This window comes from Rattus norvegicus, chromosome 20 (genome assembly GCF_036323735.1).
Source record: "Rattus norvegicus strain BN/NHsdMcwi chromosome 20, GRCr8, whole genome shotgun sequence".
NCBI lineage: Eukaryota > Metazoa > Chordata > Mammalia > Rodentia > Muridae > Rattus > Rattus norvegicus.
The window spans coordinates 11,430,992-11,458,323 of NC_086038.1; the positions used below are offsets into that span (position 1 = coordinate 11,430,992).

The 27,332-nt window shown below is 48.2% G+C and overlaps 1 non-coding gene across 1 annotated transcript; it reads right to left on the reverse strand.

Annotated features, from left to right (window-relative positions):
* Window positions 1–14,088: 14,088 nt before the first annotated feature.
* Window positions 14,089–14,169, reverse strand: Trnat-agu26 (transfer RNA threonine (anticodon AGU) 26). Its single transcript has one exon. It is a non-coding gene; the product is annotated as a tRNA-Thr (tRNA).
* Window positions 14,170–27,332: the final 13,163 nt, after the last annotated feature.

Sequence of the window (27,332 nt, forward strand, 5' to 3'; positions counted from 1 at the left end):
ACATAACCCATAATGCACACACATACACATAGTTAAAAATAATTTTTGAAAAGGCATTAAGAGAGGGAAGGAGAAAAAGAGAAAGACTTGGGTGGGGGAAGAGGTAGACAGAGACAGAGAGATGGAGAACACACAGAGAGAAGCAGGTAGAGACAGAAAGAGACAGAGAGGAATACAGATACAGAGAGAGAGAGAGAGAGAGAGAGAGAGAGAAAGAGAGAGACAGAGACAGAGACAGACAGGCAGAGACAGAGACAGAGACAGAGAGACAGAGACAGAGAGACAGAGACAGAGAGAGACAGAGACAGAGAGAGACAGAGACAGAGAGACAGAGAGAGACAGAGAGAGACAGAGACAGAGACAGAGAGACAGAGACAGAGAGACAGAGACAGAGAGAGAGACAGAGAGAGAGACAGAGAGACAGAGACAGAGAGACAGAGAGACAGAGACAGACAGAGACAGACAGAGACAGACAGAGAGACAGAGACAGACAGACAGAGAGACAGAGACAGACAGACAGAGAGACCGAGACAGACAGAGACAGAGAGACAGAGACAGACAGAGACAGAGAGACAGAGACAGACAGAGACAGAGAGACAGAGACAGACAGAGACAGAGAGAGACAGACAGAGAGAGGTGGATGGAGATGCTGCCATACTGCAACACATGCATTGTTCTGTTTGCCTGCCGAGCCCAGGTCACTTTGAGACATCTAGGGCCTCCCCTCCTGTCCTATGTCAAAGTGTTTCCAGTCATTGTGAATGATGTGGCTGTGAATGGTCCTGCTATGTCAGCAGCGAGCAAGAGCCCCAGGTCCTTACATCTCTCTGACACTTGGAATCAGGATTTTTCCCTTTGGCCTGACTGCTAGCCAGGTATCTTGTGGTTTAATTTGCAATTTTTGGAGTTGGTGGGGGGAGGTCCGTGAGTTTGAGCCTTTCTGGGGTCCTGACTAGCTAAGCCTGCATCTTGGGTCTGTATGTTAATGACGAAACCATCTACATTCATTTTACACAAAGCATCTGTCCATTCTGGGAATGATGTACACCCCAATCTCTCTGGGTTTTTTTTTTCATCTTCTTGGTAGGGACCTCTAATGACAAAAGCTATTACCATTCCCCCTGGGGTTCTAGGACAGAACCCACAGTGTCGTGCATGCTAGTCCCACACACTGAGCTGCCTCGTTTTTTCACATGGTCTAATGTGCCCTGCTCGAGGTCTGATGAGAGGTCATGCTTATACCTCTTGTTTGTCTCATTTAAAAAAGTTGTTTACGGGGGCTGGGGATTTAGCTCAGTGGTAGAGCACTTACCTAGGAAGCGCAAGGCCCTGGGTTCGGTCCCCAGCTCTGAAAAAAAGACAAAAAAAGTTGTTTACATTGATGTATTGTGTCTATAGGTGTGTGCATGTGCATGTGCACATGCCATAGCACATGTGTGCACACACCATGACGCCCATGTGGAGGTCTGATACATTCAGGAGTCTGGTCTCTCTCTCCACGGCATGGGTCTGTGCCTTGCACAGGTTCCTCTGCCCACTGAGCCACCCTGCCAGTTTCTCTGTTACACTGTCAACTCTTAGTTTCACCCTTTGCTTTCAGAGTGGTCCAGCTGGAAAAGAAGGAGGCATGCTACGGTTCATGGTCTCCCCACAAATGTTCAATCTACTTACCACCCATCAGCCAACTGGCCATGGGGATGTCTTACAGTCAGTCCCCTGATTTCCTCACACAGTTGCCCAGAAGCTGCTCTCCCACCACTCCCTTTAACAGGGCAGGCGCACCTTACAACTCTGTCGTTTCCTCCTTTCTGAATGTTGGCATTTACTTTTGTTTCCTGTTTGAAAACCCAGCCGCCAATCTTTGATGTACGCTGTATCATTTGTCTGATGTAATTCCCAGCATTGGGGTAACTGCTGGTTTCTTGTCTCCCAGTTCTCTTTCCTTTCTTTTATGATCCTCTTTAAAGTTTTGGGTTTTTTTTTTTTTAACTTCATTATTATTCTGCATTCCCACACGGTTTGCTTGCTAACTGCCTCTCATTGTTCTAATAACAGTCGCTTAGACATGACAGGCTTCCCTTGACTTTTAAGAGGCTAACTTTTAAGAATTATTACTTTCTGGTCTGACAATGCCAGGAACTTTAAATGCTAATCTGTTCCCACTGTGGGTAGAAGAACTATGCCCTATGCCCTCATTCTGATTCTTGATGCCTGGAAAACAAAATTTACCCAGGACCCACCCAAACCCATGAGCTCTGGAGGCAGAGTGCTGGCGGCTAGTTTTTTGTTTTTTTTTTCAGGAGCTGGGGACCGAACCCAGGGCCTTGCATTTGCTAGGCAAGTGCTCTACCACTGAGCTAAATCCCCAACCCCCTGGTGGCTAGTTTTATGTCTACTCGACACAAGCTAGAGTCATCTGAAAGGAGGGAACCTCAATTGAGAAAATACCCCCATAAGATCCTTAATTAGTGATTGATGGGGGAGGGTCCAGCTCATGGTGGGTGGAGCCATCCCTGGGCTGGTGGTTCTGGGTACTATAAGAAAGCAAGCTGAGCAAGCCAGGGGGAGCAAGCCAGTAAGCAGCATCCCTCCATGGCCTCTGCCTCAGCCCCTGCCTCCAGGTCCCTGCCCTGCTTGAGTCCCTGTCCTGACTTCTTCAACGATGAGCTGTGATCTGCAAATATAGGCCACAGAAGCCCTTTCCTCCCCAACTTGCTTTTTGGTCATGGTGTTTCAGCACAACAACAGAAATCCTGACTGGGCAGGCACCGCATTTGCTCATCTTGAGCTGGAAGGTTCCACCATGAGGAGGTTCTGTAGGTCTTTTTGGTTGGGAGTTGGAGAGGCTGTGATGAGGAGTGTGGGGTGGCCAGCGAACACCCTAGACAGCCATTTAGGACCACAATGGTGGGGCCTGAAAGAGTCGTGGGGTGACTCTCCCAGGACCTCTAGACCTAGACTGCACAGAATTTGGACTGTGTCTGCAAGAGGCCTCAAGTCGTAGCCCAGACGCCCACATGGACTAACCATATAGGAGCATGAGGGGAGAGGTTTGAACCACGGAACGTGCACAGCAAGGGAGAACTAGAGCACGCCCCTTCCATTCATTCTGCTCGTGAATTTAATTTAGCTTAACAGACAGGGTCTCAAAAAGCTCAGGTTAGCCCCAAACTTTCTATATAGCCAAGGATGACCTTGATCTTCTGATCCTCACGCCTCTACCTCCCAAGTGCTGGATCGTAAGTGTGTCCTACTATGCTTGCCTTAAGCTGAGCTGGAGACTGAATCCAAGACTTCGTGCAAACCGGAGGTCAGGACTTTTTTTTTTTTTTAAGATTTATTTATTTATTTTATACAAGTACACTGTAGCTGTCTTCAGACACACCAGAAGAGGGCATCAGATCCCATTACAGATGGTTGTGAGCCACCATGTGGTTGCTGGGATTTGAACTCAGGACCTCTAGAAGAGCAGTCAGTGCTCTTAACCGCTGAGCCATCTCTCCAGCGATAATTTTTTTGGGGGGTGTATGATTCTCCTGCCTGGGGGTTATCTTTGAGCTTTCTGTAAGAAACACATTGTTTCTGCTTTGGTTTGTCTAAACCGCTCCAGTGCCTTAGTGCCTTCTTTTATGAATGGTTTCTTTTGTGGACAGGAGATACACAGTTGCAGACATAAAGATACTGCTGACTTACAGCCCTCCGAATAAAATAAGCACCTGCAAAGTCCACATTGATTTCATAATAAATTAGGAGAGAGAAATAATGACAATAAAATTTGAATTACTATGTTAAAAGGAGTGAAGGGAAAAGTCTATTCTGTTTCATCACCATTGTGCCAAGATCTGTGGGTGAATGCTCAGGTTAGAGGGTAGAACTTTCCGAGAAAGGCAGGATATTTGCCTGGCTTCAGTATTAATAATATTTCCTGTATAATGTTTAGCATCCTTACCCCTTAATGAACCACTTGACCTAGTGACCCATTTCCCATCAGCAGAATGAAAGGAGAAACAGTGGGAGAAAACCACTTCACCCAAGAGGGCCAAGACCAGTGTTACAATAATAACTCTTGGTGACCTCTGTACCATGTCTAGTGTGATGGGAAAGACACTTGACTCTTCAAGTTCATACCCGAGTCTAACTCTGAGAGGCACTGGACAGTCCATTTGGGCTTTCAGGAGTCTGCCCAGAGAGAGCTCTTCAAGAGTATCAAGGTCATGAAAGATAGCAGAGACTGAGAAACTGTCCCAGGCTTGAGAAATTGAGGGATACTTGAGAAAATACCACCAGGTACCCTGGAATGGAGGACACTGGTAAAGGACTGGGGGATTCCGACAGTGCCATTTGATTGTTAGTTTGTACCAAAGTTAATGTTTTAGTTTGGTGATGCCACAGAGAAAACCTAGTTAAGACTCCATGGTAACTCTTCTTTTAAAGATTTTATTTATTTATTTTATGTATATGAGTACACCATTGATGTCTTCAGATACACCTGAAGAGGGCATCAGATCCCATTACAGATGTTGTGAGCCACCATGTGATTGCTGGGAGTTGAACCCAGGACCTTTGGAAGAGCAGTCAGTGCTCCTAACTGCTGAGCCATCTCTCCAGGCCATCCATGGTAACTCTTGAGTAAATGTGTAACATCAACAGTTGGGTTCAACTATTTAAAATCTTACCAAAATCAAGTTGGACCTTTCTGTACTTTCTACAGATCTGGTTTTGCTAGCTTCTTGTTAAAGCTGGCTATGAGTCCCACCTCCTCTGGGAGCAACTGTTCATTCCTGCTGGAGGATCTGACTGTAGCAGCCAGCTCAGGATGTGTGACATGTCTTTATATTTGTTGGGGTCTTGTCTGGGCTCGTTCACATTCAGAGCTTAGTTAGCTGGTGACTCACATGGCTGTACACATGCTGCTTCTCCTCCCTCAGACTAGCCTGGGCACGGTCTGATGGTTGTGGCCGAGGTATGGGAGGGAGCAGGTTGGCTGCTGGTCTTTGTCAAAACCTGGAGGTTCTACCTGATGTCATTTCAACAAAAAGAGTCACGGTGCTTGGCCAGCATGAGTTAAGTCGATTCTCCCACTGAGATGGGATTCATTGTCTCACATAACCTTGACTGGTCTAAGGGGATGGTTCCACTGTGGTCATTCCCCATGGGCATCTCTCTGATAGATGAATGACTAAGGGGATAGAACTATTCCAGAGTAACAAGATGCTCTAATCAAAGCCATTTGATTCAGTAGGGTCAGGGAAAGGCCCAGATCCTCCCTGGGCAAGGGTATTGTCATTCCTACCCCTCTTCCCCCAAAGGTCTCCTGGATTGAGCCATCATCCTCCTGATGAGGCTCCCTAGTCAGGCCCTACCCCCTCCTGCAGAATGGTCCCTGGTCAAGCCTCTATCTTCCCGCTGAGAATCCACAGCTAGCACCCTACCATCTTGCTAAGGGTTTTCTGCTGAAGTTCCCATCCTCCTGCTGGGCCTCTCAGTTGGGTTCCCTTTCTGGCTGTCCCATCATTAGTACATCAGGTCCAGTCACCTGAAGTAGAAAGGGGCCTCAGTGGGCTGCCTTGAGGAGAAAATTTAAGGGTCGCTTCTTACCCAACAGTCTGCCATGAATCCTTGGGTCTTCCCAGAGTAGAAAGAGGTAGGTGTTTGCCCACGAGAGCCCATAGCTCCTGGTGGACACTCTGCTGCAAAAAGCAGACAGGATAAGGTATACCGACCCGCCTCTTCCCTAACAGGGATTTATTTGCTCTCTAGTCCTCCATTCCCTCCTTCACCTCCTGTCTGTATGCCCTCCTCCCACCATCTTGTCCCCACCGCATGTGGAGTCCACCATACTGGAGGAGCACAACACCAGCTTTTTTTTCTTCCCCGTACTTTTTCCATCCTCAAAATGCAAGATGGAAAGAAAGAAAGGAAATCACTTCAGCAGACTTCCCAACGGCAGGCGTGGCTCTGAGCCCTGGCTCAGTCTTCAGCATCAGCAGCTCTCATGATCTGTGAAGACCCGATACCACTAGTGAGTCTCTTGGCTCCCGTTCACTTCCCTAGAGGCGAATTTGACTTTTACAGGGAGCAATGTCGATACTTTTGAATCACTGGTAGCAGCAGAAGGCCAAGAAGTGCCGGCTCTTGGCCTGAGGAGGTCTGGGGATCACATGAGGCTTGGGAGCACTCAGGCCTGACAGGGCAGATGCTGGTGTGGTCACTGTGTGATTCTTTCAAGGCAAAGAAGTGGCTGGGGATGCCACACGTCTGTCAAGCGTGGGTGAGCATATGTGAGGTAGGTAAGCGTGCAGTGCGTGTCTGTTTGAGGTTAAGCCTATGTGGTGTGGGCGAGCAGGCGTGAGGTATTCGTAGAGGGGACATGGGTAGGTATGTATGAAAGGAGTGTGTGTGTGTGTGTGTGTGAGAGAGAGAGATGTGAGAGCTAAGAGAGGTGTATATGTAAAGTGTGTGTGATATATGTGTGAGGAGTGAGGTGGGCAGGTATGAGACATGTGTTTAAGAGGTAAGTATGTATATGAGAAAGGTATGTATGAAGTAGGTGTGTGACGTACGTGTGGGGCAAGTGTATGTGAGGTAGGCGTGTGTGAGATATGCGTGTGAAGTGGGCATGTATGTGAGGTGTGCCGTGAAAAGTGGGTGTGGATTTGAGGCGTGCGTATGAGGTAGGTGTGTTTGTGTGTGTGACGTACGTGTACGAGACAGGTGAGTTGTGAAGTAGGTGTGAGGTGTGTGAGGTAGGAGCGTGAGGTATGTGTGTGTTACACAGGTGTGTGTGACATGGGTGAGGTCGGTGTGGAACATGAGGTTGCGGGGGACATGAGGCGTCCCTGTGCACACCTGTCATCTGCAGAAGGAACAGGTGCATCCTGGTGCTGTCTGCTGCAAGGAAGGCCACCCTGAGGGCCCATGGTGGATTTGAGGAGCTTAGCACTCATGTTTGTTTCCCACATGCAATGTTGTTACAGGAGTCCTAGTGTCTGAAGCGGGGAGGGGGGGGGGGATGCTTGTTTTAAGACAATGTGACACACAAGGTCACAGGACCAGGCAGTGGTACGCTCTTTGGAGCCATGGGGCTAGATGAAGCTGTCCAGGAAGTGCCGGGCTAGACAGCAGGGAGGGCTCTGAGTGGTGATGGAAAGGGTGGTGCCATTCACTGACTGGACTTAAGAGGAGGGCATCCTGTTGACTGTGTGGGAGAGCGGGGGCAGGGGAGGTTGACTGGGTCAATGCAGATGGCCAAACTGTATTGACTGGGTAGGAAGTGGGCTAGCCTGTTGACCGATTGCTAAGCAGAATATACCCAATTGACAGACAGGACGGGAAGGGAGGGTGCCGTGTTGATTGGATGGGAGGGAGGGAGGGAGAACTCTCATTGTTGACTGACAGGTTAGGAGTACAGGACACTTGGTTGTCAGACAGGATGGGCACCCCATTAATTGAAAACACCCTGAGGACATATGGACTTTTGTCCTGGGACACCCCTCCCCCCCAGCTCCATAAGATAACAAACTACAGGACCCCAGGGTTTTTGAGCCTCGTGGGCATAAGAGGAGCCCACTCTACTCTTGTCAACATCAGGGCACAGTGTCCTTGTGTGACTGTGTCCCACTGCTGGGAAAGCAATGAACGCACCAGTAGGAAGGACCTCACGGAAGGGCCTCAGGCCACGGCCCCGAGGAGCCTAACCTCCCTATCCTTTTCCATACTGTGTATCACTTTCTATTAAGACGGCCTGTACAACTGGATTTCTCTGGTTTTTTTTTTTTTTTTTTTTTTTGTTCTTTTTTTCGGAGCTGGGGACCGAACCCAGGGCCTTGCGCTTCCTAGGCAAGCGCTCTACCACTGAGCTAAATCCCCAACCCCATCTCTGGGTTTTTCCCTTTCTGTCTGGAAATCATCCAAGTACCTAAGCTTAACGCTAAATTTGTATGCCCTCCTTCCTAGCAGTCTGTCTTTTGGGAGTTAAAGTTTTGGACCTTGGTAATTAATAGACTATGTAGGGGCTGCTCTTCACCACACAGGGGTCCTGGACAGCTGTGCTGGCTAGAAAAACGCCACCTTACCTTACCCCTAGGCTGTGTCCCTGGATTGGCGGATGCCACATTTGAGTTGCAAATTACTGCGGTCCTGGGTTGTTTTGTTTTTTAAGACTAGTGTCCTCCCGTTACCCCCCCCCCCCCCCCCCCCCGACTCCCACCCCCACTCTCCTAACCCTGACTGTCCTGGAACTCACTCTGTAGCTGATGCTGGTCTTGAACTCACAGAGATCTGCCTGCCTCTACCTCCTGGGTGTTGGAATTAAAGACTTGCAGCAATACTCTGGGCCAGTCTTGTTTTTTGTTGTTTTGTTTTGTTTTTGTTCTAAGCATAGATAACGCACGCAGTACTGGCTTTGTGCAGAGCCCTTCCTTGGGACTGAGAGTGGAGAATCAGACTCCTGATCCCACTTCACTAAGTCTCCTGGCTGAAAACAAAAAACAAAAAAACAAAAAACTGGACCTCACAGAAACCTAGCAGGGGTGTCTTGGTTTTCCGGGGATCCACAGGGAGCCTAAGTTCTGTGACTTCTTGGGTCGTTAGCTCCAACCTTCCTTTGGGGAGAGCAAAGGCCACTTCCTCCTGTCTGTCACCGGTATTTGGGTTTATTATTACAGTCTCCTCAGACATGTGTTGGAGCTGGTATTTATTTGTTGAAGGAAAGAAAACATTAAAACATTTGCTTTGTTACAAAATAAAAGCCACATTTCGAGGACCACCCCCCCCACCCCCACCCCCCACCCCCCATCCCCTACCCCTCACCCCCGCCCCCCCCACCCCTAGGACAGAGAACTCCGGAGGAAGCCCCTAAGCTATTATTCTTCTTCCCTCGGTTTGGTAATTAAGCCAAATTCTAAAGCTAACCTCCTGCTGAACCTCTACACTGAGCCCCATAGAGACTCCCAGACCTACGCCCAGCCATTTGTCTAGGCTGGGAAGTCAGTTTTAATGTATACGCTCGCACACACAGCTTGCTCACACACACAGCTTATACACAGCCGCAAGCAGCTGCCTGTCTGACCTCTGTGAGCCTTCCTTACAGAACTGCAGAGTTGGAGTCTCAGACCCAAGGCCTTTAAAGCCTGCCACCAGGCCTCATCCCCCACCGTCACCCCACCCCCAATATGAGTACACCTTAGCTATCTTCAGACACACCAGAAGAGGGCATCGGATCCCATTACAGATGGTTGTGAGCCACCATGTTGTTGCTGGGAATTGAACTCAGGACCTCTGGAGGAGCAGTCAGTGCTCTAAACTGCTGAGCCATCTCTGCAGCCCAGCTCTCCTTTTCTTAGGGACACACATGAAAGGGAAACAACCTGGGTCCCTTTATATCCAGTAGTTGTTTGACTGAAAATGGCCCCCACAGGCTCTCCAGCACCATGTCTGCCTGCGTGTCACCAGGCTTCCCACCATGATGATAATGGTCTGAACCACTGAACCTATAACCTAGCCCCCAAAGAAATGCTGTCCTTTACAGGAGTTGCTTTGGTCATGGGGTCTTTGTATAGCAATAGAAACCTTAACTGAGACATATCTTCAGCAAAGGAATGGGTTCCTTACTGTACCTCTGTAGGTTCAAAGGCCTCACCTGACTCTCTTACCTCCAGACCCAAGGAACAGCTCATTCTGCCTCTCCTCCCTCCCCATTTCTTGTTCAAACTTCCTCACGGTGAGTGTCACTGTCAATTGTTTGACTGGGTGGCTTCCAGGTCCTCCCTAACCAAGACATCACCCATATCCAAGCCTTTGGTCCCCTCTCTACCTGCAGCTCTGTAGCTTCCCTGAGTTCCTGCAACAGCTACAGACCTGGTTTCTCCAGCCAGGTCTTCAAGTCAGAGCTAAACTATACCTCACCTCTATCCCAGTTCAGACACTGGTCTCTGGGGCTGCCTCAGGAACCCACAATCATGGGTCTTACGAAGGGAGAGGAGGAGACTGAGGCTCAGGGACATGAATGAACCCAGCTGAGGTACAGAGCTGGGGTGCGTGCCAGGTGAGCTTATGCTGTGACAGGAATGACACTGCTGTCTTGGAGTGTTTAGACCCTGGGATGGTTTGAATAAGTTGGCAGCCATAGGCTCAAATATTTGAGTGCTTAGTCACCAGGGAGCAGGACTGTTTAAACGGATTAGAAGGATGAGGAGGCATGGCCTTGTTGGAGAAAGTGTGAGGGGGAGGGGTAAGTGGGAGGAGTGGGAGGTGGGGGGTGGGAGATGGGGGTAGGGTTGGGCTTGAGGTTTCAAAATCCTAAACCAGGCCCAGGTTCTACCTTTGCTTGTGAATCAGGATGTAGCTCTCAATGTCTTCTGTAGCACTTGCCTGCCCGCCTGCCTACAATCATACTCTTATAGTGATGCTAATAGATTAAGACTCTGAAACTGTAAGCAGACCCACAGTTAAGTGCTTACTATTATAAAAATCGCCTTGGCCATGATGTCTCTTCATCGCCATAGAACAGGGACCGAGACAGACTCCATCTATCTCAGCCTCTCCTTCTGTTTGTTGGTCTGTCCATCCACCCATCGATGGCTCTCTCTCCCCTCCGCACACTCTGATGCTTAGACACAAACACGTTCCCTTTCTACAGCTGCTGTACCATGTGGGGGCTAGCAGATGCTCTCCCAAGCAAGTCCCAACCTAGCCCATGGGTCACATGGACACCCCAGGATGGCTATGAATGTGGCCCAACATGAAATTGTAAACTTAAAAACATCACAAATTTTAAAAAACACAGTTGTGTGGTCTGTCCTCCTCTGGGAAGACCTCACCTGTAGCTCTTCTAGCTTTCTAGTAGAACCCCAACCTGATTGGACCAAGCCTTCAGTGGATCTCTGCAGGGTCTGGGTAACAATATTCATCCCACAAGATTGAGTGCTGGGAGGCCACAGTCCTCACCGATCCATTTATTCCTTGTAGGGGGTGACCTGTCAATCCTTAGAAGGGGGCAGGGCCATCCCTCAGTTGACAAAAACCCCCTAGGTCTTAATTCTTCTAGCACTGAATTCTGGGAGGCCAAGTTAGCCCTCTACAGAGGATACTGTGGGCCCCCTGAGGTAGGAACAGTGTAGCTCAGGGTGACAGCTAGCTAATAGTGAAATCTGAGACACTCTAGAATCAAGCCCATATCTGAGCCTGAGTTTTGCCCCCAAGGTGTGAGCAATCCAGAGACAGTGTCACATTCTGGAAGGCCTCTGGGGCTAGTGGAGCACTTCGTTCTGTTGTTAAGGACTTTCCTGTGACCCTTGTCCTGTCCTTGCTAGATAAGGGTTCCTGCAGGGACTTTGTCACCTACACTGATTGTCTGTGCCTGTGAGAGGATCCTGTCTGTGATGGAATTCAGCCCCCTGGGTGCCATGAACTAAAATGGCCGCAGTGGCCCATTAAACAGAGAGAAAGGCTGCGTGCAGCCAGATGACCAAGGACCCTCATGAGGGGTGGAAGAGGCAAGAACTTCTCGCAGTCATCCGTCTCCACGGGTGATCAGCTTTCCCGTCCTGATGCTCAGTCTATGAAATAGTCATCTGCCTTGGGGCTCTGGAAGGTCAAGTTGATATAGGATAGAAAGATATTAGGGGTCATGGGATAGGAGAGGGAAATCTCACTCTGGAGTCTGTCTCAAGCCTCTCACCAAACAAGAATTCTAGAATAATTAGCATCAGTTTCTGCTGAAGGGATAATGTTCCTTGTGTAGAAAGAGGAACATGTTAAAGAAGTTCACGTTGAAATAGCAGCACATTAAAATATCCATCTAGGCCTAAGTCCCGAATGTCCTTGGGAAGAACCCCCTGAATTCAGCTGCCACCGGCACTTTCTGGGAACCTCACAAACAAGCCAGTTAGCTTGTTTACATTGGAGCTACTCTGGTTTCCTGTATTCCTGAGACCTAGAGTTTTAACCTATCAATTGTCATCATGTCAGGTGCCCTCCGGAAAGATCCTGCAATGGCCTCATTTAAATTCCTTAGAAACTCTTTGAAGATAATGACTTTAAAACTTAACAAAATCCGCTGCTAGGCCACAGTCAAAGAGGGCTGGGGAAATGGCTGGTCAGCATTGTGTGTGTCAGCATTGTGTGTGCCAGCATTGTGTGTGCCAGCATTGTGTGTGTCAGCATTGTGTGTGCCCTGTAAGCCTGGGGTTCTCAGCTTGAGCCCCCAGAAACCAGGTAGAACAAAACCGGAAAAATTGGACAGGGCCACTTACACCTGTAATCCCAGACTGGGGGAGGTAGAGACAGGAGGATGCCTGGGACTTGATGGCTGGCCAGTGTAGCCGATCGGTGAGCTCTAGGTTCAGTGAGACCCTGTTGAACAACAACCACCACAAAAAAGGTGAAGAGCAATCTGTGACAGCACCCAATGTCAGTCTCTGACCTACACACACATGCACACGCATATGCACACACGCATGCACACACACACACATACAAGCATGTACATGCGTGAGCACACACACAAATAGGCATATGTATAAATAAGTAAAAAGTACTTTTAAAAGTCTCTCTTAAGGGGCTGGAGAGATGGCTCAGAGGTTAAGAGCACTGACTGCTCTTCCAGAGGTCCTGAGTTCAATTCCCAGCAACCACATGGTGGCTCACAGCCATCTGTAATGGGATCCGATGCCCTCTTCTGGTGTGTCTGAGGACAGCTACAGTGTACTTACGTACATAAAATAAATAAATCTTTTAAAAAAAAAAGTCTCTCTTAAAAATGTCTCTCTTAACTCCGTTTCAAACTGGAGTTCTGTGCCAGGGCCAAAAGTTTTGGTTTTATTTTAGTCTCTGTTAAAAAAAAAAAACTTGTCAGGACGCTTGGGTGACCGTGTTGAGCAGTGCCTCATCCCTGCCACCTCAGACAAGGCGAGGGAACGGCATAGAGCATAATGGAAGTTGTGAGAGCTGGGGCGGCCATCTTCATGTCCAAGAGGCAAAATATTTTAGCGAAGCAAAAGCCAAAAGTGGTGATAACATCGTCACGAAATGACTTCTCTGTCCCCATGGGAGTCAGGCCAACAGCACAGTGATGACGTGGGTATCGGGAATCAGCTTAAATGGTGCAAAGTGGAGCCTGTAGGGCTCTGGAGAGGCTGGAAGCTGCCACTTAGATGAATGGCAGGTGTTTGGATGAGCGGACGCCGCCAGATGCGTACAACATGACGTGAAACAACTCCCGTGAGCCTCCACGAAGGGTTCATATGTTGTTGCTTGTTTATTTTTTTTCTAGCCAAAGTGCTTTCTCAGCAATGAGAAAATCGACGTAGGTTTAGAGAGATCAGGACCTGCAGAGAGCAGAAGGCTCTGCTTTTGACTTCCAAGGTCCCTGCTGCTGGGTGAGAGCCTTGTCTTCAGCCGGGAGCCTTTATTTTAGCCCTGTCTGTCTGTTCCCCCACAAGTTCTGCTTCTCATATCCCAGAAGCAGGGACACACTGCAGAACTCGGCATAGAAGCCCGGAGCCAGGGTCTGTCCCTTTGGAGTTTAGTGACCATGTCAAACCCCTCACTATGTAAGGCGAAGTTGAGCCTAGGTTCTGCAACCTTTGTTGCTACTTCATAATTGTAATTTTGCTACTGTTATGAATCGTAATATAAATATTTGATATTTCTGATGGTTTTAGGTGACTCCTGGAAAAGGGCCATTTCACCCCACCCCACCCCTACAAGTTGAGAGCCCCCCTCCCCCCCCCACCAGCTGAGGACGGAACCCAGGGTCTTGCGCTAGGCAAGCACTCTACCACTGAGCTAAATCCCCAACCCCCGAGAACCACTGTTTTAAGGGTGTAGGACCATCTCTTTGTGTCTAGGAAAGAGAAGGATGAAAAGGGAGATCAAGGTAGGTAGGGGTAGGGATGGGGTGCCATTGGGCATAGAGAGACACTGTCGTACCTGAGCTGTGAGGTGCTGGGATGAGGGGAGGCAGAAACAAGTGGAGGGGCAGTGGGGTTGACTAGAGCTTTGGGGCATATCCTGGCTGGTTTTCTTTCACCTTGATACAAGCTAAGGTCCTTTTGGAAAAGGAAACTTTTTTTTTTCTATTCTTTTTTTCGGAGCTGGGAATCGAACCCAGGGCCTTGCGCTTACTAGGCAAGCGCTCTACCACTGAGCCAAATCCCCAACCCCGGAAAAGGAAACTTTAATTAAAAAAAAGGGGGGGGGGTTGGGGATTTAGCTCAGTGGTAGAGCGCTTGCCTAGCAAGCACAAGGCTCTGGGTTCGGTGCCGGGGAGGGGGGTGGGGAGGGACACGGACACCCTCGCCTGATTGATTGTGGGCAAGACTGTGGTTCATCTATTTACTTGATGGTGGATATGGAAGAGCCCAGCTCACCGTGGGCTGCTGGTCCTGGGTGCTGTAAGGGAGCAGGTTGAGCAAGCCAGGAGAACAAGCCAGTAAGCAGCATCCCTCCAAGGTCTCTGCCATCAGCTCCTGCCTCCAGGTTCCTGCCTTGTGTGAGCTTTTGTGCCGACTTCCCACAGTGATGGACCGTGCTGTGGAAGTGTGAGCTGAAATAAGCCCTTCCCTCCCTAACTTGCTTTAGGTCAAGGTTTTATCACAGCAATAGAAACCCTGATTAAGACGGGACAGAATCCTCTAGCAGAACTGTCCCTGCCAGGTGGGAAGAAAGCAGGAGTCACAAGGTCTTGTTTCCTGCACTTTGTTCCAGGAAGGTGACCCTGACGCTAACTCACAGAAAGAGGAAAACAGGTATGGCCGCTCTGCTCTCTCCCAGGGCTGTTTTAAGGCTCGTGCTCCTGGAAACCCTAGGATCGGGCTCCTTCCAGTAGCCAGGAGGGCCGTAGGCCTTGTCACAGACAGCTGGATCGTGCTCCTGCTCTGATGGGTAACAATGTCCGTGACTAAGGGACCTTTGCAGCCTCAGATGGAGAGAAACATCACTTTCTTCTTTTTTTTTTTTTCCGGGGCTGGGGACTGAACCCAGGGCCTTGCGCTTCCTAGGCAAGCGCTCTACCACTGAGCTAAATCCCCAACCCGAAACATCACTTTCTATAGACGCTCCCACCCTCAGATTTCCCCATTTCACTCCAGACTTGATCCATTCCTGAGTCCACCAGAGCTGAGCTGAGCCTCAGGTGGCGAGGGTCAGAGACCGAGGTGGTAGACGCGTGCAGCTCGTGCGGGGTTCTGGGAAGCAGCGAGATTCTAAGTGTCCGGGCTCCAGCCACCCCCGCCTCACCCCCACCCCCCAACCCACCCCCACCTGGGCTCCCAGCTATGTAAGGAATCCGCCTCTTGTGCAGCCCACCAGCATGGGGTGGTTGCCGTGGCAACGGGCATGCAGGGTCAGGCGCATCCCTTCCTTGTGAATTCCCCAGCCAGCAAGCCAGGGCTGGACAGGGCTGCTTAAGTGTCCAAGAAGGTGGGTGGTCCTTCACTACACCCCCCCACACACACACACACACCTGATCGGTGCTCACAAGAGCCTGCAGGAGAGAGCTTTAGCCGCACTGTTGGAAACTTAATTTGGGAGCGGCAATCCTATTGTGAACACTGTAACCTCCACACCAATTTAATCTGCAAGAAAGCCAGACTGGATAGGGTTCTGTTCTGTGAGGTCCCACGCATGTAACTTAGCACTATTAGCCTGCAGAAGTCACGGTGACCTTAAATAAATCCTGGCTACTTAAAAATGAGCTATCCCAGGAAGAGCAGATGATTCATCCGGGGACAAATCTCATCTTTGTTTTTCTTTGAAAGATAGCAGTTAGCATCAGGCAATGGGGGGTTGGGGGGAGGCTTGAAACAAGTCCTGGCTCGGGGCTCATGAGGTAGGAATAACTTACCTGTTACTTGCAGATAAAAGCTGTCTAGAAGACACTGTGACCTCCCCAGAGGTGGAAGGCTCCTCCCTCCCTGCCCCACACTACTGTGCTTAGTCGCTCAGCATTAGGGCCATTTCCAGGCAAGCATTTAATCCTAGTGCACTGCCCAGCTCAGAAGTCCCTGGAAGGGTCAAAAGGGTCTGGCTTTGCCTCCCAGCCTGGGGACCCTGTGGTAGTAAAAGAGTCTGGTGATGTTGCTTTCCCACAATGCAATGGCCTCTACAGTTCCTTTTAAATAGAATACAGCCAAGTCTCCCGTCTCTCAGACTTACTTGCAAATTCACATTCTGGATAAAACTGACTGGCAATTCCACAATCAATTCCTGTAGTACTATCATGGTTGTTCATAGATAAAGGTCACTTAGCGATGAGAAATGAGACCCCGTGCTCTTGGCGCCACAAGCAATTCTCTGCCTCCTGTGTGTGTGAGAGTTTGTGGTGTGCAAACATGTATGTGTGTGTGTATGTGTGTGTGTGTGTGTGTGTGTGTGTGTGAGAGAGAGAGAGAGAGAGAGAGAGAGAGAGAGAGAGAGAGAGAGAGAGATGGGAGCGTATACATGCAGCTGAGGCAGTTCGGAGCTCCTGCTAGACCAGAAGCTTCCACAGTAAAGGTCTTGCTCCTTTATTAAACTCCAACTGAATACAAAAGGAAAACGGAGACAGCAAACTCTTAAGGGTCCCTGACTCATATACAACCAATGAACAGGAGAGAAGCCAGCTGGTGCCTGGCCAAGCCCCAGCCTCCTTCCCTGGCCTGTTTGGAGATGGTATCTTTCGGGTGATGGATGGTAGGACATTGGTGCCAATGGTTCTTCTCCTGACTCCAATACTGGGCATGGTCTGAGATCTCAGAAAGCGGGGAAGGCCACATCTGCAACCCTGCTCATGGAATGCTGGCTGCTTCCCCCAGAACCGCAGAAGCTGGTTGCTCTGAGAACAGCTCCCAGTCCCAGGGATGATACCCTAAAAGGAGTGTTCCCCTTGAACCCTTGTCTAGGGATTTCCAGGTCAGATGTCACAAGCAGACCCTGCTCAGGAACATCTGTCCAGTCCCCAAAGATCTTGCGGCCCAAGGTCATAGCTTTCTCCAGCTCTGAGGAATTTAAAAGCTATTTTGGACTCGGGCTTTTCCAGGATGGCCCAGCTAGACTGATGTGAGTGCTGGGGTGGGGGAAGGCTGATCTATGCTGTAGTGAAGGGGAGAGAGCGCAAGGATTCCCTCGGCACAAAACTTCCTTCCAACCTTAGGGCTGAGCCTATGAGGCTGGCCGGATACAAGCCCTGAGGGAGGTTTTCCTCTACCTGTCCACAGAAGGAAACTGTATGCTTTTTTAATTTTATTTTCTGTTCTCCTAAATGATGAGGCACAATCGAGATCTTAGTTGTGGCCCGGGCTTGACTTTGGGTCCAACCAGTTTTGCTGCCTCCCCACCAAGGATCCCCTCGGCTATTCTCACCCCACTGGCTCGCTTCTCCCTTTCCAGGTGACTGCACCGATTCTGTGCGTCTCCATTTTGATGTCTTCCACTGGATGGAAGGGGTCACTGGCTCAAGCTGCTTTTGACTGTCTGGCTCCCTTTCACTCCCCTTCACATGGATCTGTAAGGCATCCCTCATGGTCGCCCCTTCTCTGTGTTGATGGCTGTATACTGTCCCATGGTGTGCCTGGGTCCAAAATATCTCTGTGGATTCCTCTCTGAGTCTCATGCATGTGAACAGTGCTGTTACAAACAAATGTATATATACCAAGAAGTCGAATTCAAGCTCATAGGGTTCAGATTTGTGGGGCAATCTCAAAACCATTCCCAAAGTATCAGTTTCCCTTTCTCCCTCCCGCCATCTTCAGTCATGTGACTTTCCTGCTCCGTTTTTTCCCCTTTTCTGAGGTGCCCGCTTGCCGGCCATTTGTAGATATCCCCTACACAACCTTGTGACTTGCCTTTGAGATTAAACATTTCTCCCTGTTGACCGTTTGCCCTCCAAGGACAAACATCCTCCACCTGGAACTCTCTTTCCCACTCTTCCACAGCTGCCCCCTTCCCCTCCCCCGTGCTGTGCAGGACCCTTTAAACCCTGCACCAGCCTTCAACATAATGTCCCCTTCAATACTCCCATAAATGTCCCTCCTGTGTCCTTCAGGACCCTGATCTAAGCTGTGCGTGCTGTGTTTCTAAACCTTTTGCCCCTCCCATCCCTTGAAGGAGAGTTCCCTTGTATTTTCCACTTAGAATGTATCTTTCATCTCTGACACTGAACTTAATCCCTTGGGAGTCGCTTTCGCTTTTCCATACAGTAACCATTTTTTCCTAGCGCCATCATACCGCTTCCGTTTTTCCCGCTGACCCCTTACCATCCGTTCCACCCATGTCCAGGCCCCCTCCAACTTTAGAAGGGAGGGTTGATCTGTCCATTTAAGGTTTAAGGGTAGAGTCCACCATGGTGAGGGAGGTGGGACGGTGAGGCCTCTGGTGACAGGAAAACAGAAAGAGATAAAACAGTCAGGAAACAGAAAGAGATAAATGTTGGCTGGCGCTGACCTCTCATTCTCCTTTTCATTCGGTCAGGGACCCCAGCCCGTGGAATGGTTCCAGACACACACAGCATAGGTCTTTCCACTTCAATGAACCCACTCTAGAAACTCCCTCATAGAACCTTCTTGTAAAGGTGGCCCACAGTATCAACCATCATAGTGTAATGGAAGGCCTCCCTACTTCAGAGGCATTTGCTGCCCTTGGTCCTTTTCCACCTATGAACGTTTTTTTTTTTTTTTAAAGATTTATTTATTTATTATATATAAGTACACACTGTAGCTGTCTTCATGATACACCAGAAGAGGGCATCGGATCTCTTTACAGATGGTTGTGAGCCACCATGTGGTTGCTGGGAATTGAACTCATAACCTCTGGAAGAGCAGTCGGGTGCTCTTAACCGCTGAGCCATCTCTCCAGCCCCTATGAACGGTTTTTGAAAAGTTCCATCAAGTTCTGGGAAATTTGGGTTGGCAATGCACAGGATCTATGCAGTGTTTTGGGGAGAATTGTTGGATTTATTACAGTTACCCTGTCCTCAGACACACCAGAAGAGGGCATCGGATCCCATTACAGATGGTTGTGAGCCACCGTGTGGTTGCTGGGAATTGAACTCAGGACCTCTGGAAGAGGAGCAGTCAGTGCTCTTAACTGCTGGGCCATCAGCCCCCTATTTGATTAGATTTATTTGAAGATTTGTTGCTGCTGGTGAGTTGCTGTTGGGTAATGAGATTTGAACCCGTGTCCTCTGGAAGAGCAGTCAGTGCCTGAAACCGCTGAGCCATCTCACTACAGCCTTGAGGCTATGACAAATGGGATTATTTCCCCAATTACTTTCTTGGTATGTTTGGTGCTCACGTCCAGCAATGGTTCTCAACCTGTGGGTCTTGACTCCTTTGGTGAGGAGAGTGTTGGGAGGAGTGGTAGGGGTCTTGAGCAATTCTTTCACTAGGGGTTGAGGGGGTGTTGTGTATCATATATCCTTCATATCATGTATTCCCATTACAATTTGTAATAGGAGAAAAGATATAGTTATGAGGTAGCAATGAAAATGATTTAATGGTTGGGATCACAGCATTAAGAAAGTTGAGAACCACTGGTATACAGGAAAGCTACTGATTTTTGTGTTAATTTTGTATCTTGTTTCTTTGCTGACTGTGTTTATCAGCAGTAGGGAGAATAGAGAGTGTGTACCCTCATCTCGTTCCTGATGTTTTTGGAAATACTTTGCTTCCCCCCCCCCTCCATTTAGTATAATGGTGGCTGTGGGATTTATTTATTCGTGCATATCGCTTTATTATATTGAGGCTTGCTGTCTAGATTCTTAGATTCTCCAGGACTTTTATCATACAGGGATGTCTCAAAGAGCATCCTAAGGAAGTTTGTTATTCTCACCGCAGAGACTGTACTGGCTGGTTTTGTGTGTCGACTTGACACCAGCTGGAGTTATCACAGAGAAAGGAGCCTTCCTTGAGGAAATGCCTCCATGAGACCCAGCTGTCAGGCATTTTCTCAAGGGTGGAGGGCCCAGCCCATTGTGGGTGGGGCCATCCCTGGTCTGGTGGTCCTGGGTTCTATAAGAGAACAAGCTGAGCAAGCCAGGAGAAGCAAGCCAGTAAGTAACATCCCTCCATGGCCTCTGCATCAGCTCCTGCTTCCTGACCTGTGTGAGTTCCTGTCCTGACTTCTTTGGTGATGAATGGTGATGTGGAAGTGTAAGCTGAATAAACCCTTTCCTCCCCAACTTGCTTCTTGGTCATGATTGTGCAGGAATAGAAACCCTGACTAAGACAGAGACCATATATATCTTTTTTTTTAAAGATTTATTTGTTTATTTAATGTATACAAGTATACAGTAGCTGTCTTAGACACACCATATCCCATTACAGATGGTTGTGAGCCACCATGTGGTTGCTGGGATTTGAACTCAGGACCTCTGGAAGAACAGTCAGTGTTCTTAACCACTGAGCCATCTCTCCAGCCCGAGACCATATATATCTTGTTCATATTTGACATTCTGTAATACTGATATCCCTGTGTCCTCTGTTGTTTTTGGGAGAATGCCACTAGCATACATAATATACATACATGCATGCATACGTACATACATATGTACTAGCTTTGTACATAAATATTTTCTGTGATGATCTCATTAAGTTCTATGATTTATAATAACACGCCTATATAGTCTTTGGGGTTTTAATGTGAACAAACCATCGAACCTAAAAAACGATGACAGCTCTATCTTCTCTTCTTTAATTTCTAATAGATTTTCGACAGGTTTAGGTTCTCGCCATGTGGTAGTGGGTTCAAGTTCAATCAAGAAAGACCTTTCTGGGGGTTGGGGATTTAGCTCAGCGGTAGAGCGCTTGCCTAGCATGCGCAAGGCCCTGGGTTCGGTCCCCAGCTCCGAAAAAAAAAAAAAAAAAAAAAGAAAGACCTTTCTGGCAAGCACAAGGCAGAGGGAGTACTGCCATCAGTGAATGGTCTTTACAGGAAGGTGAGAGTGTATAGGAGCTGGGCAGCAGGAACGAGCCCAGTGCACATGGGGTGGTGGTCTGGGTGGCGTTAACATGCCTTCTAACCAAGCGTGATGTTTTAAGATTCTGGTGTACTCTTGTAAGTCTTAGAAGTGCTTTTAGAAGTTCAGTGTCTAAAGGCTGTGCAAACTGCCTAGCTTCCTGTCGCATTCTAGGTTCCCTGTCTGCTCAAAGTGGGTTGGAAGGCTCAGTTGTCTGGAGACAAGCTCACGGCATCCTCACTCAAAAGCGTGCATTGTTCCTGATCCCTCCCACCTCTTCCTCCCCAAGCTTCATTGCTACCTCACTAAGCTGACCCACCATTGGAACCACACACAATAGGGTCCTATTGCAGATGGTCCCCCAGGGACATGGGTGTCTGAAAGCAGCACCAATGGTTGAGGCTGACCTTCCCCCTCCCCCATTCCATCAATCAAAGGGAATTTTGATGGTGCTGGTAGACTCTGGGGCATGCCTCCTATGCTTCAGTGTGAGGCTGAGAGTCCTGGCAGACTTGAGGCAGGACACAAAGTCAGTTTCAGGAGGGAAAAGCCCAGCTGACTGTTGTGTAATAGTTTCCTTCAAAATTGAAACATTCTGTCCTGCAAGAAAGTTCTCTGTACAAGAAAGTAAACAAGCAAACTAGCTTCAGGAAGTCCCTGAAGCTGAGCAGATTCACTAGGCTCCTCCCTGCCAAGTAAACAATAAGAGCTAAAAGTCCCTCTCAAACAAAGGGAAGCTGAGCTGCAAAGAAGACTCTGAGACCAGACCAAAAACTCCCCAGAAGAGGTTTAAACCAACTGTGACACCTGGAAAGGACCCTCTCCTTCCTGGTGAGCTGCCTGTAAGCTGCGTGGTATGCTCCAGGTTTCTCAGCTTTGTGAGCTGACTTTGGTGATGCAGCTGGCTTTGTGTCATTTCTGTTTCTGTAAGTAACCCCTCATCCATATACCTGTAAGTAATCCCAATAAAATGCATGGTTCACCAAATTAGACTTTGGTTGTATCCATACTTTGGTCTGTTGTGGGTTCACTATCTGGGGTGAATAGACATGGGTGATTCATCTCCCGGGGAAAGTTTGTCACACAACACTGACTTTCTCACATAATCCTGTGCAGGCTCTTTCTGCAAGGGAGAAACATGTCTAGTGGCTTTAGCTCATCTGCAAGTCTAGAATCCTTGACTTCCAATTGGACTTCAGGCATAGGCTAGCACCACAGTGGGGTCAGTATATGGAGACACTCCTGGATGAGGTCAGGTTGATTTGGGACATAGTAAACTTAAAATCTTGGAGGTCTCGGGAATGGGGAAGGCTCCACCCATACTCAACCTTGGCTCAAACAGAACAAAAACTGTAGGCACACTTCAAGATTGAAAAATTCTGGCCTGCAAGAAAGTTCTCTGTACAAGAAAGTAAACAAGTCAAATTAGCTTCAGGAAGTCCCTGAAGCCGAGCAGGTTCACTAGGCTCCTCCAGTGTGCAGGCCCATGGGCAAGCCCTGGGAGGGCAGAGGAGACAGCTCCTATAAAAACTTCTATTCTGGGGCTGGGGATTTAGCTCAGTGGTAGAGCGCTTACCTAGGAAGCGCAAAGCCCTGGGTTCTTCCCCAGCTCAAAAAAAAAAAAAAAAAAAAAACAACAAAAAAAAAAAAACAAAAAACAACTTCTATTCTGCAGGTTACTCTGAATAGAACAAGGAAACCAATGTTGTAGCTCAGTGGTGGAGCACCTACTTAGCCTATGCAAGATCCTAGGTTCTATCCCCAGTGTGATAAAATATACAAACAAGTAAACAAACCCAAGGAATGGGCAAGAAAATGCTAATAATGATTCTGGCCTGACTCTTGTCCCCAGGGGCAGATCACATACCCCTCATCTGTCCTGCTGTCTCCCCCATGCATCTCCAGCTGATCTCACTGACACAGAGAACACCTTTCCTGCTTGCAAGTCGTCGAGTCTCTAATGTATTTAAAGCCCTCAGTAATTCCACCCCCGGATTAAACTCGGACTTCTTGATGAACTGCAGATCCAGACTTTGCCTCTGTGTGCAATCTGCGCAGACTCTGCTTGCTCCCTGGCAGTCTCCAGTCATACACACCTGGGTACGTGGATAGTGGGTAGTTAATAGGGCTGTGTTTGGACAGATCAGTGCCTGTCCCATTTGTAACAATTGCTAGACACGCTCAACCCCGGTACTAGTTGTCCCAGGGTATGCTGTGCTCCTGTTGTATGTTCATATGTAGGGGTATATGGATGGAAGTTCACATACATGTACCTATGCATACATGCAGAAGTTAGAAGACAACATCAGTTGTCATTTCTCAGTCACCATTCATACTGTTCTTTTGAGGCAATGGCTTTCACTGGCTTGAAACTTGCCAAGTACACTAGGCTAGCTGGCCAGCGAGCTTCGGAGATCTGCTCGGTTTTGCTCCCACTGCCCTAGGGTTACAAGTACATACCACCATGCATCCGGTTTATTTTTATTTTTTATTTGATATGGGTTCTTGGTATTAAACCTTTGGTCTTTCTGTTTGCTAAGTAGCACTTTCAGGGACTGTGCTCCCAAGTGTAACTGGTTTTTTTTTTTTTTTTTTTTTTTTTTTTTTTTTTTTTTACTTCGAGATAGGGTTTCTCTGTGTAGCCCTGGCTGTCCTGGAACTCACTCTGTAGACCAAGCTGGCCTCAAACTCACAGATCCACCTGCCTCTGCCTCTGAGTACTAGGATTAAAGGCGTTCATTACCAGGCCCGGCTACTCTAGTGTAACTTTTCAAAATGCTTCTTGACTCCCAAGTATAGCCCAGTTTAGATGGTAAATTGCATCTCTCTGTAACTGTATTATCCCTTGCCCTTCTATTGGGAACTTGTTGGTTGTAGATCCTTCAGTCAGACTCTTAACAGCCATGCCGGGTAGACAGCCACCCCCATCAGTGACTTCTCTTTGGGACAACAAGCCCGGTGGACGATTCTAGATGCTATCTCATGAGACCCACAGCCACAAAACCCCACCTTGGTTAGGGGCTCTGGTTCAGGGGCTTAGCCCCCTTCTACCAAGACAGTAGACCATGTCCTAAGACTAGACAGCAAGGAAGGTGGACAGGCTGTTGGTATCAGGAACTGCTTTCCCCTCCAGCAGTGACATCACCTGCAGGTGACAGGAACCTGCACATCTGTTGCCATGGCAATGGCCATACATTCCCAGCATCCATTTGGTCCAGCTCCCACTTTGTCCTGGGATCAGTTACGTCACAGTTGAAATAAAAGGAAGACCCTTCCTACCCCCTTTCTCTTTTCCGTCTTCCTCTCTTCCCCCCCTTCTGTCTCCGATGTCCTCAATAAACCTCTTCCACATGGGACTGTATTGGCCTGGTGAGGTCTGTCTGGATGTGAGCCATGATTCTATCACAACACAGGCAGTGCAGGACTTCCAAACAGTGTCTGTCCAGTGCCACTCAGATGGGTCGTGTGGCTCTCTGCTATTGTATGCCTGTTGAGGTTTGGCCTGTTGCTACATAACTGTAATGCTAGATTCTGTATCCCAAGGTCTAGCTGCCTCAGGACGAGTGAATTTTCCAGCATACCAGCTTTTGTTGTGCAAACCTTGCTCCTTAATTTAAAACTATTGATTGAACAAAGATGCCTACAGCCCATAACTGGGCGGAAGAGAGGTAGGCAGGGTTTCGGTTCCCCAAGTTTGGGGTCTGAGGCAAAGACCATGGGAGAGAGAGGAGGAGGAAGGAAGAAGGTTCTGTGGAGTGAGTGACTCATGAGCCATGGCTATGAGTGTTGGCCTGGGAGTAGGAGCAACCCAGATGGAACCCAGCAAGTGATATCTCGGGGGGGGGGGTTATTGATAGGAAAAGTAGACGAATTAGCACAGAGGGTTGATATCTGCCCAGCTCTAGTGCTTTAAGGCTTAGTATAAATATAAAGAATTTGTGTCTTTTATTTGGGAACTAAATGATCTAAGATGGGGTAGAAGCCCTCAGATACTATTTACCACAACAGAGGCTCAGTAGTCCACCACATGTGGCCGAGCTGGCCAGCTTCAGGGGAGGTTCTGCTGTGCTTTAAACACTTATTGGTAGATACAGTGGCTGGGGCTCAGCTCTGAGGCAGAGGAGGGAACATCAGCTTCAGACTCTGAAAGGACTCTTCTCTAGCCATGTCAGGAAATATACAAGCCCCGAGTGAATGACCAGGCCACAGCGACTGAAAGGATATGCCCAGCCAGGTCAGGCTTGGCCAAGGTCACGAGATCAAGCCTATGCTCTCCTTGGGCTAGATCCTGAGTTTTCCTCTTCCTCCATTCATAGAAACCCCTAGAGGGTGGCAGGGGTGAGGGCTGGACAGAAAACAGGAAAGGGGGAAGCAGATGGGGAGGCCAGGACTGAGCTGGAGGAAAAGGAAACAATGTGAGAGGCGAGAGGCAAGGGGAGGAAGGGGAGGAAGGGATGCAGACAGGGCTGAGAACACCTTCAGAGCACAATGAATTGTCTAACAATGCTGCCCCTGGGCTGGCCTGGGCAGGGCACCTGGGCAGTTCCCTAGACTCAACTCATTGAGCCCTGGATTTCACAGTCACTTGTTTTTCTCACCCTATAGCTCCTTCCAGTATCCCCGGGGCCTCCTCTTAAGTTGGGGGTAGAAATGGAGCATTCCAGTGTCCTCAGGGCACCCTGGTGACTGAGGGAGCTTTTTTCTTCATGGCCTGTCTTTCACTCAGAATTTTGTGCAAAAGAGTTCAGTTTCGTTTTGATTTTTAACTTTATTTTATATGCATTGGTGTGAGGGTGTCAGATCCCCTGGAGCTGGGGTTGCAGACAGTTGTGAACTTCCAGGTGGGTGCTGGGAATTAAACCTTGGGTCCTTTGGAAGAGCAACCAGTGCTCTTAACCACGGAGCCATCTCCCCAGCCCCAAGAGTTGAGTTTTATGGGAAAATTCATTCACATTTGCCTTCCTAAGAAATGCTAAGCATTTTTTTACTCCTTTGTTTGTTGTAATGTACTTCACATATCCAGAAGTGATGTTACTGTGCACATGTACCATGCAAAGAGTAGTAACATAAAGATTGCCCTCAAACACACTGCAGCCTCTATACGAGGTGTTCCAGATGTTTGCTGTGGATGAGGTTTTCTGGCCTCTGTCCTGGTCTTCCTTGAAGACCCAGGCAAAGTGGTGAGGTGAGGCAGAGAGGAGCCACCAAGGAGACTGCTATATATTCTGCTGCTACCTGGCCTCTGCAACTTAACCTAGACATAGATTCAGATATCTTATAGACCAAGCTTGGAGAGCCAAGCTGGGAACATCTGTAGACCTGGTAGACCATTCTAAGAGCATCTGTCGACTAGACTGAAAACATGATTCTGGAAACATCTGGTAGACCAAAATGAGGATATCTGCTAGACCAGGCTGGTGCCATCTGGTAGACCGTTCTGGAAACATCTGAGAGACTACTGAGGACACATCTGGTAGATAACTCTGGAGCCATCTGATAGATCGTGCTGGAGCGCTATAGTAAACCACTCTAGATACATCTGGTAGGTCTCATTGGTGCCATCTAAGTATACCAAGGCTGGAACCATCTGGTAGACCATTCTGGAAACATCTGAGAAACTGCTGCAGACACATCTGGTAGACAACTTGGGAGCCATCTTCTAGATCATGCTGGAGAGCTATAGCAAACCACTCTGGAGACATCTATAGAGCACAGTGAAACTATTTGATAGACCACTCTGGGGACATCTGGTAGACCTCATTGGTGCCATCTAAGTATACCAAGGCTGGAGATATCTGGTAGACCTCACTAGAGCCACCTGGTAAACCAGGGCCTTTACATTTTGTTTTCCACTTACAACCTCTATTCATCTGAGCTACTTTTATGCAACCCCATATGTATATACATAACAGGTATACAAATCAAACACTTATTGATAATAAATTATAAAAACGTTTACAAAAATTATTTGCCACACATATACTTTCACAATGTATTAACCTGAAATCAGATTTGTATATCAGTGAGATGGATGTGCTTGTTTATTTTTATATAAATAATTAAGTTTTGACTAAATATTTAATACTCTGGTATGTAGCATCTTTAAAATTTTTCAGAATTGATTGCTATTTTGATTTTATAATTGTCAGTGCTGAGGCTACTATATACATATGTAGAACAAAATGGCAGAAGTAATTTTAGGGCCATTTCAGAAGTTGTTGGACGTTTTGTTTTGAATTGAATTTGATTTCTTTACCCTTCCCTTCTCTCTCCCCTTCCTCTTTATTGATGTTTAGGAAATGTATAGATCGCTTCCTCTGGATAGGACACGATACCTCAATGTATAAGTAAGATATCTTTAGCTTGTGTATGTGTGTGTGCACATACATGTGCTCAC